Source organism: Leptodactylus fuscus, chromosome 10 (genome assembly GCF_031893055.1).
Source record: "Leptodactylus fuscus isolate aLepFus1 chromosome 10, aLepFus1.hap2, whole genome shotgun sequence".
Lineage (NCBI taxonomy): Eukaryota > Metazoa > Chordata > Amphibia > Anura > Leptodactylidae > Leptodactylus > Leptodactylus fuscus.
This window is the reverse complement of record NC_134274.1, coordinates 22,464,769-22,475,767: the sequence shown is the minus strand read 5'-3', so window position 1 is coordinate 22,475,767 and position 10,999 is coordinate 22,464,769.

The following is a 10,999-nucleotide window of genomic DNA, read 5'->3' as shown; positions in this document are numbered from 1 at the left end:
TCCAAACAGCAGGTATCCAACAATTATTTTTGTGTGACCTATTATAATTAGAGGCGATGAATACAAATAAACACAATTATGGCGGCGTTTCTCACCGGATTGACTCACCAGGGTCGACAATTTATGTGATAGATAAAAGAGAGAAAAAAAATTATATCGGATATATGACTGCGATAATAGTGTCGCTATTGATATAGCGCTGACCGGCTCCATAGCGCTGTACGCTTACAGCTTGTATTGGTCCCTAGGGTTGCATTAATAGGAAAGCGAATAATCAGCACGGTTATGGAGTGGGAGGAAGATAGAAGTAAGGGAAAGTTTTCGCAAGTTCAGGGAACGCATACAAACTCCATTTAGATTTTATTAGTTGGATTTCAGTGGCTTCAGACTAACCCTACCAGGGGTGGACCTGCATTTTTCGCCGCCCGAGGCAGATGACAGAAAGCCGCCCCCCCTGGTAGGAGGGGCGGGCGGAGTGAAGAGGGTGGGGTGAAGGGGTCGTGGCTTAGCGGCGTTAGCAGGCAGAGAGCAGGCAGGGAGAGGACCTGCTCTCTGCCTGAGCGTGAGGGGAGGCTGCTGGAGCATCACTGTTCCAGCGGCCTCCCCAATCCACCGCTCGGTGCTAAGCCAGTCCAGGACAGCTTGTCCTGGACTGGCTTAGATAAGCAAAAATGCCGCCCTCCCCGGGGCCCTGGCATAGCGCCGCCTGAAGCGGTCGCTTCAGGTCGCCTCAGGGGACGTGCGGCACAGACCCCTACTATGAAATTAATCTAATGTTATATTAGGATATTATTGACTGCACCATAATGAGGTGATGAAATCGACGTGACCCATGTGATAACTGAGGACCAATCAGAGGTCTCAGCAGTGATCCCAGGGCATGTGATGTCACCCAGGAGGCTGGAAGGGGCCAGAAGAGGACCTGAAGCAGCGCCGGATGCCACAAGGATGACCAGGAGAGGTGGGGCAAGGTGACAATACCTGTTTATTATATTTCTGCACCTCCCCTGATCCTACGCTTAGACTCTTGGGTCTGAAGATACTCCAGAGTATAATAATTTCACTTATAATTCATCACAAATTTATTTGACCTTAAACAAATGTCTGGGCCAAACCGTCGGAAACCTCAAATAACATTGTCCTGTTTAGTTAGTGCTCGGACGAGCAGGTTTTTGTTTGATTTTTTTTTTTGTAATGTTGACCATCAGGGAACTACATGATAGTTAAAGAATGGTGATAAAACTGTAAAGGTTGTCTTGCACCTTCAATAACAACAACTATTACCCCATACACATGCATACTCAGTGTGTGTGTGATCTCATGAGAAGGGGGAGTGAGCTGCTGCCGAACACCTCTGATGACAATGCATCTCCCCTAAGAACATAAAGATTGTGTGTCAAATTCTGGATACCTGACCCTTCTTTCCTCTGACATCATCTGTTGGAGGAAAGTCAGGACACCCCCAAGCACATCAGATGTTGATGGACACCTTAGATTATTTCTAATCTTTCTAGCAATTTATAACAAGGGCCACATAATTCCTTATTGCGTACCATCACAACTGCAAAACCACACCAGGCAGAATGCTCCATTACCCTCCTGTCCTCCATCTTGCCTTAAGTCTTTCTTATATGACCCGTGTTCCAGTATTTTTTTTTCAGTCCTATGGTCATCCAACATGTCCGAGGTTTCCTGGCAGATGAGACAGATTTCAGTCAGATCAATAAACCATTTAAACACTAATTTACATTGATTTTAGTCTGATTGGTTAAAAATTGGTCAGAGATCTGTGTATAAAGATCGCCTTAAGCTGCAATTCACCTGGGACTAAGATCAGTCCCCGTGCTATTGATCAATCACATGTTTGATCGTCCTTACGCATGGTCCTCCCATCAATATTCCAGACTCTAAAGATAACCCCAGTCTACATGGCCCCATCTTGGTGGGTTGTTCTCCAGCATAAATCTTTACACAATTACAGTGAAACATTTTGTAATTATGAAGCATTTTGCAGATTTTCAAAGATTTTTTCTAACCATCGGTTACCAATGGATATGACCGTGAATGCAGGAACTTTCTATAGTCTGGGACTTGTCCATGATTTCCTTATTGGGTCCGGGTTATCTTCTCATGCATGTAGTGTGAGAATCCAGACACAATAAAGGAGACCAAAGCTGAGTTCCTGACAAGTCCAAGACCATAGAAAGTTCTTGCATTACTGGCCATATCCATTGGCAACCTTTCAAAACAACAGATATCACCACTATGATGAACAGTGAAAACCATTAAAACTCTACAAAAATTTTACTTATATTTGCAAATTTTTTAAATAAATTTTTAAATGGGGAAAACCAGCACTGGGTCCTAATGCAAAACCAGCCCACTATGTGCCTTTTATAATATGAATAATTGTCTTATGGGCCCCCCTATGGCACTAGGGCCTGGATAAAATCGCCCTATAGCCATTCCTCTATATACATCCTGTTACAATCTTACGAGCAGGACGATATTGTATCTAATCGTGACTTACGTTACGTTTTGTAGCACTCTAATGTGTTCTATAAATTATTATAGACTGAATCCAAGGGTACAAAACACTCTGTATGTACCAATGCAGTATTATTGGCCAGTATATTCCATTACATAGCAGTATACATTCTGCTAAGCGAAGGTTATGGAGCCCAGTACTGACCCAATATGGCCTCTGCTATCGGAAAGCCACCAGATAGTTCAGCAGCACCCATATAAATAAAAGCAATGCTTCTATAAATCAGGATTCCTAGTGAAGTGCTATACATTGGTTTAGTTTCCCTGCCGCACCATAACACTAGCTGGTGATCTGCTTCACTGCACCCAATGCCGAGTTTGTGTAAATTTAAATGCCTGTGAAGTCTACAGAGAGTAAAGAAGTAATTTCATTGCCCTCTAGAGCATTTCCAGAAAGGGGGCATTTATCAATGTCTAGTATCTGCACAACAAGACCCAAGAACGCTATCTGTCAAGTAGTCTGATAAGAAACATTGAGGATTCTTGGTTCTACCTCTAGAACGGAGCGCATTCATATGGGATCTGCAGGTTCTATTATATCTATCGGTCCTAAGAGTTAATCTCACAAGACCTATACTCAACACATGGGAAATATCAAGCTTTGCATCCTGGACTTTTCATTCATTTGCACTCTTATGTTTTATAAATCTTCCATTTGGGATTTGTTTAATAGAAATGGTGATAATTGATGTTCCCCATAGTCATGGATGTGACTAATAGTAGGCACAATGTCCCAGGTAGGAGGAAACCCACGCAAACACAGAGAACATAGAAACTCCTTGCAGATGTTGTCCTTGGCTGGATTCAAACCCAGAACTCCAGTGCCGAAAACCTACACTGCGCCACCATGCTCAACTGATATGGAGCTCAACTACTAAGGGGACCCATCTCCATGCAGCAGTCAGCACCGTTAGCTATGCCTGAGGATGATGGAAGGCGTGTTAGTTTTTGTGTAACAAGAATATATGCATATAAGTAGTTACATAAATTAAGGCTAGGTCTCTTTTTCTGTCTTGTCTTGGGGTAACTCAAATCATAGTGTGTACTGATCTCCCCAAGATTTGAAGGCAATTCAGTAATAGTGGTGGTGCTAGCGATCCCATTAGCCATCTTTACAGATTGGGCACCTATTACGGTTATATATTGTGAGAAGGTGACAGGCAGAGTGCTTGAGTCACAGTATACCTCCCTTAGGTTTCTGAGTTACGTGTGGTCCAGGGTGGGTCTTGAGTAGGCTTTAGCCCCAGATGTGTGTCCTGGGCTTGTTACTGGGCCGTAAAAGGCTGCAGAGCCTGCACTTCAGGGCAGATCCTGGGAGTGAGAGGAAGTGCCTGGGACTGTCCAGGAAAACTGATTGTACAGCCAAACCTAACTGTGGTATTCATTTGTTCGTGTGGCTGGTAGTAAGCTACATGTATAGCTAACTTTGTCCTGTTTAGTTAGTGCTCGAACAGGTTTTTGTTTGATGTTTTTTGTACCTGAAGTGAAGGTTTGTTTATTTAGACATTTTTCAAATAAACCTGTTTGCACCAGATATTGTGTGCCTGTCTCTGGCTGGTTGGGTCCGCGCCATTGCTGCTACCGAGCTACCTTCCCCTAATCTTACCAAGGCCCCAAGTGATCTCTGTACTCTCATAATGATTATTTATAACAGGTGTGTGATTTTTGCTTGTCACTGCTAGAACCTCTTGAAAACCTAAAGTCAGCGGTCTGATGTTACCATAGGGCCCAATAGGAAAACTTGTACTGGAGTCCCACTCTATCATGACCATCTTAAGCAGCAAGTTCAGAGCTCGAAAACACAATTATTTTATTCTCCATTACACATAGGGATAATACACACAGTGATGTCACAGTACAGAGATAATACACACAGTGATGTCACAGTACAGAGATAATACACAGTGATGTCACAGTACAGGGATAATACACACAGTGATGTCACAGTACAGGGATAATACACACAGTGATGTCACAGTACAGGGATAATACACACAGTGATGTCACAGTACAGAGATAATACACATAGTGATGTCACAGTACAGGGATAATACACACAGTGATGTCACAGTACAGAGATAATACACACAGTGATGTCACAGTACAGGGATAATACACACAGTGGTGTCACAGTACAGGATAATACACACAGTGACGTCACAGTACAGGATAATACACACAGTGATGTCACAGTACAGGATAATACACACAGTGATGTCACAGTACAGGATAATACACACAGTGATGTCACAGTACAGGGATAATACACACAGTGATGTCACAGTACAGGGATAATACACACAGTGATATCACAGTACAAGATAATACACACAGTGATGTCACAGTACAGAGATAATACACACGGTGATGTCACAGTACAGAGATAATACACACAGTGATGTCACAGTACAGGGGTAATACGCACAGTGATGTCACAGTACAGGGATAATACACACAGTGATGTCACAGTACAGGGATAATACACACAGTGATGTCACAGTACAGGGATAATACACACAGTCATGTCACAGTACAGGGATAATACACACAGTGATGTCACAGTACAGGGATAATACACACAGTCATGTCACAGTACAGGGATAATACACACAGTGATGTCACAGTACAGGGATAATACACACAGTGATGTCACAGTACAGGGATAATACACACAGTCATGTCACAGTACAGGGATAATACACACAGTGATGTCACAGTACAGGGATAATACACACAGTGATGTCACAGTACAGGGATAATACACAGTGATGTCACAGTACAGAGATAATACACACAGTGATGTCACAGTACAGGGATAATTCCTACTAAGATATTATAGTACAGGAATATTCCACGCACAAAAATCACTGTGCACACTGTAACAACATATGAGAAAAGTAATGGCTGATCAGTGGGGGTCCAGCTGCTGAGACTCCCTCGATCTCCCAAGTTCCCCCGCACTAGACTCTCCCTGTTGTTACACTATTCATAGGACTGCATTCGAGCTCTATCCACAGAGATCATCATTCTAACAAGTTGGTGGGGACTGAGCAGTTGGAGCCTCATCCATCACCAAATGATAGCATTCCCAAGCTTTATTAACCCTTGTGATGAACACACACATGATGTCACATTGTCCAGTATTTCTGTTCATCCATTTCCAAAACTTTTTTTTTATTTTTATTAAATATATCCCTTTGGAAGTGCAATTATTAATAAAACATAATAAAATAGACCCAAATCCATGAAACCTAATTGCAATGGGTTATCTACAGTCCAGTATTCTGGATTTTCCATTTCAAGGATCCCTGATGAACTTTTTGACGGTCTAATCCAGCACTGGCCTGGGACAGTATAAGAAAACAAGACCGCTGGCACCAATACCACCCTCTAACCTTTACCCTCCCTAGCAAGGGTCATGCCCTGCCTGGTAGAAGAGTGATAGCCAGTGCGGACCCTATACGCAGGAAGTATTCCCTAGGTGATGGATTTAGTGGACATAACAACCATGAAGAACTCACAGACAAGCAGACCTTTCACTTTTCATGGAGATAATATTTCATGATATTTTTAAAAGGGAATATAATTAGTAATTTGCGATTAACTATTTTACATGGGTATTTGGTTTCCATGTTCAGTAAATAATGCTGCCTGGAGCCATTTATAAAATGACTTAGTGGAAAGAAAATAATTACTCTTTGTAACTAATGACTGTGCCAAAAGTTTAAAACCAGCCGCGCACTAATGCTGAACAAGATCATTAAATGTGAAGTTACATCAATAGTATCACGTAATGACAGAGCGGCGGTGGAAGCGAGGAGAACATGCTCCCGCCAAAGTTTAGATCTGAAATAAATTATTCGTCTCTCCCCATGCACAGCCATATTAATACACACATATAGAAGTCCTAGGTGCGTCATCTATAAGGAGGCAATGTCTGGATGTACCTATGTACTTAGATTGTAGATTTAAAGAGGACCATTCGTGTCCTCGGGGCACATGCAGTTTTATAGACCGCTAGAAAGCTGACAGTGCGCTGAATTCAGTTTTCCCGTTATGTGTGCCGGGGCTGGAGATATTGGTGCATGTACCGAGAACTCTTCACTGTCAGAAGGGAGTTTCTGACAGTGTAACTGGGAACGCTCCTCCTGACAGTCTGTCCGTACCTCTTTACTGTGAGGGGGTGTTCCTTACCACCCAGCCATGATGATGAGCAGTGAGGAACGCCCGCCCTCCTCCTGGCAGTACTCGTCCATAGACTAATACTGAGACAATTGATGTCCTTCAATCTGGGTGGTGACATGTTGGAGTTATTTGCTGAGATGATAGTTGCCAGTGCCATGCAAGGACTGCTAATGTAACTAGAATAAATAAGCTTAATAGGAAGATGGGAGCTTGTAGTAGAGTAGAGGATGTTATTAAGTTATTGTCAATTGTGCAAAATCCTGCATATTCTATTATCATATCCTATTCTATTTTATTCTACAGTATTCTATTCTATTCTACCATATTCTATTCTATTCTATTCTATTCTACAGTATTCTATTCCATTCTCATATTCAATTCCACAGTATTCTTCTATTCTATTCTATTCTACAGTATTCTATTCCATTCTCATATTCGATTCCACAGTATTCTTCTATTCTATTCTATTCTATTCTATTCTATTCTATTCTATTCTACAGTATTCTATTCTATACTATCATATTCTATTCTGTTGTATTCTATTATCATATATCCTATCCTATTCTATTCTACAGTATTCTATTCTATCATATTCTATTCTGTTCTATTATCATATTATATTCTATTATCATAATCTATTCTATCATATTCTATTCTATTCTATTCTATTCTAGAGTATTCTATTCTATTCTATTCTAGAGTATTCTATTCCATTCTTATATTCTATTCTATTCTAGAGTATTCTATTCCATTCTCATATTCTATTCTACAGTATTCTTTTATTCTATTCTATTCTACAGTATTTTATTCTATACTATCATATTCTATTCTGTTCTATTATATTATCATATATCCTATTCTATTCTATTCTATTCTCATAATCTATTCTATTTTATTAAATTCTATTTTATTCCATCCTATTCTATTCTAATTATTCTATTCTATTCAGTTCATCCAACCTTGGCCTATGAACAGAAAGGGAATAGTTTTAACCAGAGGACTGAACTGTGCTTCTCCTTTCTACCAGGTCCTCTTTTATTTCCTCAGTTATGTTTCTGCAATGTAAATTCTGCTAGATTAAAAAAAACAAAAAAACAAAGTTTTCCTTGCGTAGCCTGTTACTACTCAAGCCGGACATAGGATCAAGCTATACACATCTTTTGCTCAATCTACTGTCATGCCTATGCCGTTCTGTATTGTATCCACACCACACAAACCTCAATGTTCCTGCACCGGCTGTTTTCACACGTCTGGCCAATCCCAACCTTTTTCTAGATTTATCCCATAAATATCTTTACAAATTGCAAATAATAAAATACAAGGCTCATAATTAATATTCAGCTCTAAAAACCTAAATGATTTCCCCGCGCGGAGAATGATTGATGCCGCGCCGCTCCCCACGCTCTTTCCCAGGTTCACAATGACTTTTGGTTCCATAAAAATATTGTTTTAGTTCCCGTTGTTATGTATTGTTTAAAATTCAGAGATTATGAGGTCAAACTCTCTGAGCCAATATTTTTGTAATGAAAAATGTAGCTGGGCACGACTCAGTAATTTAATCTATAAGTAAAGCGCTCCACACCACACTGACTTCACAGACAGATCTTCAATAAATCTTGTTTTCAGAAAAATGATATGAGGCTGATTCTTTAGGTTTGCTGCAGCAATGGACATTTCCGCACCCCATAGATAGCTACAGTTATTAGCCTACTGAACAAGGATTATCAATGGGATATTCCATGTTGGAGGAAATGTAATGGATACTTCATGTGTAGCAGATATGTCACGAAAGTAACATTAAGAGGGCAGAGCTAGAGCTAAGATTTCTTTACCTAGGGCAAAGGTTCTGTCCGTTGCCCTTATTCTCCATCTAAATACATAAAAGTGACTCGTTGGCATCTCCTTTCCCTGATAACCAACACCCAGTCTCCCTAACCGTGCCCCTAAAGTGGAAATTTTGATTGACCCGCTCAATACACTTTACAAATAAATTGGTATGGTCCATATGTTTCACAACTAGGTTCACAGCTGTGTTTGGGTTTCCGTTTTTCAGGTCTGCTTGGAAACTTTGTCCTTTTTTGTCCATTGTCTATGAGGAACTATGAAGTCTATAAAGGATTCGTGACAATAGTTCCGAGGTGGATGGCAAATGACCGATTTAGGCTGGTTGTCCATGACCGTGGCTGAACAGCTGGCTGTGAATTAAAGGGATGGGCCACGCACGGGGGACACATGGATGTTCCTGTGTGCTGCCCGTGAACCCGCCGTGCTTTTGTGGCCCCTTTCATTAAATGAATAGGAGTCAGGGAAGCAGGGCCGCAAAATAGGACAGGAATAGGATCCGTTCTACATTTTATGGCCTTCACACATGATCGTGTAATTCAGTTATGTGTACGAGCCCATAGAAATGAATGGATGTGGGAAAAACACGGATAACACACTGATCTTGGCTACAGTCATCTGCAGGAGGCTTTATACAGTGTTTGTGTGAATGTAGTCTTAAAGTGATTCTACCATTAAAATCACATTTTTTTTCTTGATCACACATAGAAATAGCCTTATGAAAGGCTATTCTTCTCCTACCTTTAGATGTCTTCTCCGTGCCACCGTTCGGTAGAAATCCCGGTTTTTGTCTGTATGCAAATGAGTTCTCTCACAGCACTGGGGGTGGTTCCCAGTGCTCAAACAGCACTGGGGGCTTCCCCAATGCTGTGAGAGAAATCTCCAGCACCGCCTCCATCTTCTTCAGGAATGGCCTCTCTATGTGTCTTCTTCCGGAGCTGGGTTCAAACTTCTACGCCTCGGGCAGGGCAGACTGCGCATGCCTGCGGCCACAAGAATAATGGCCGGTTACACAGTAAGTAAGCGGCTATTTTCTTGTGGCCTGTGGGACACCCGCAGTGCTGTTTGAGTGCTGAAGCCTGCCCCCAGTGCTGCGAGAGAACTCATTTGCATACAGATGAAAACTGGGATTTCTACCGAACAGCGGCGCGGAGAAGACATCTAAAGGTAGGAAAAGAATAGCCTTTCTCAAGGCTATTCCTATGTGTTATCGAGAAAAAATGTGATTTTAATAGTAGAATCCCTTTAATGTCTAGGCCCATTTAACTCTCCATCCTCCCAAGATTAACTCTATAATATAATAATAGTACATCTACTTGTAATGCAGCGGCTGTCATCCACTTTTTATAATCTCTAGATCTTTGGGACCAGTGTAGGATTGAGTTTTCTTGGGTCCACCACATAAAATGATTCTGGGGTCCCACCCTCCAACAAGTTCTAGGAAAAGTCTTTAGTATTCTTCTTGTCGGACCATTATTGTGTTGAAGCCTGGGCCCTCCGAACGGTTGACTGGTACTCAGTTGGTCCAGTATGACACTGGGACCACGTATAAAGTAACTGGAATCTGACCAAGTCCTATATAATATAGTCCCTACATATTCTGGTGGACATGTCGTATATTTGGCCTCTGGACCATCATACATTTTCTTGACGACCAGTGGTATTTCTCATCTCTTTCAATGAAAATGTTCTCTCCTTACAATCTGGGTCTACTGAGTCTGAAAGACGCCTTTAGTTTTCTATCAAACTGTGGTGCTTGCAGGGTCATTAAATGCAAGTAAATCCAAAAAATGTATGCCTTTAGCTTGAATAATCAAGACTAAGCCGCGTATCTTGTGGATGTGTGCATGGTTCACAAGCTGCCGCAAATAATTTCCCTTTGAGGAACAGACAAACTGTGTGAACTTAAATCAGCTAAATGGGGATCTTGTTAATTTCAGCTAAATCAAAACTTGTTAGCGCATCTCTGTTCTTCTTCTAAGGCGATAATTCCCTTCTGATTGTGAACGACTTTGCTCATCTTTCTAATTTCGACCTGTTGATTTTAAGATGAGCTGCTTCTATAATAAGTAGCTGCTGTAATATCAGATTTACATCTGAGACCTTCTCCATGTCACATTAAGTGACACTGGAGCATCTGTACCTCCAGACAGATTAGACTTGATATTTTGTTCCATAGCTGCCCGTGGGCAGTGCCAGTGAGGAAGAAGATATCTGGAAGCAATTCAAGACCTGAAACGTAGGTGACATTTTTTACATAGTTCTAGTGACCTTAAATAGAGACTAATACATCAGATCACTTGCTCCTCCAAAACCAACAAATCCAATATATCAACAGCAAAGTGGGCCGTAGACATGTAAAACTTAATGTAGCCTATAGGCTTATCAACCCGCACCATAAAATGTCTTATAGGACATCACATCA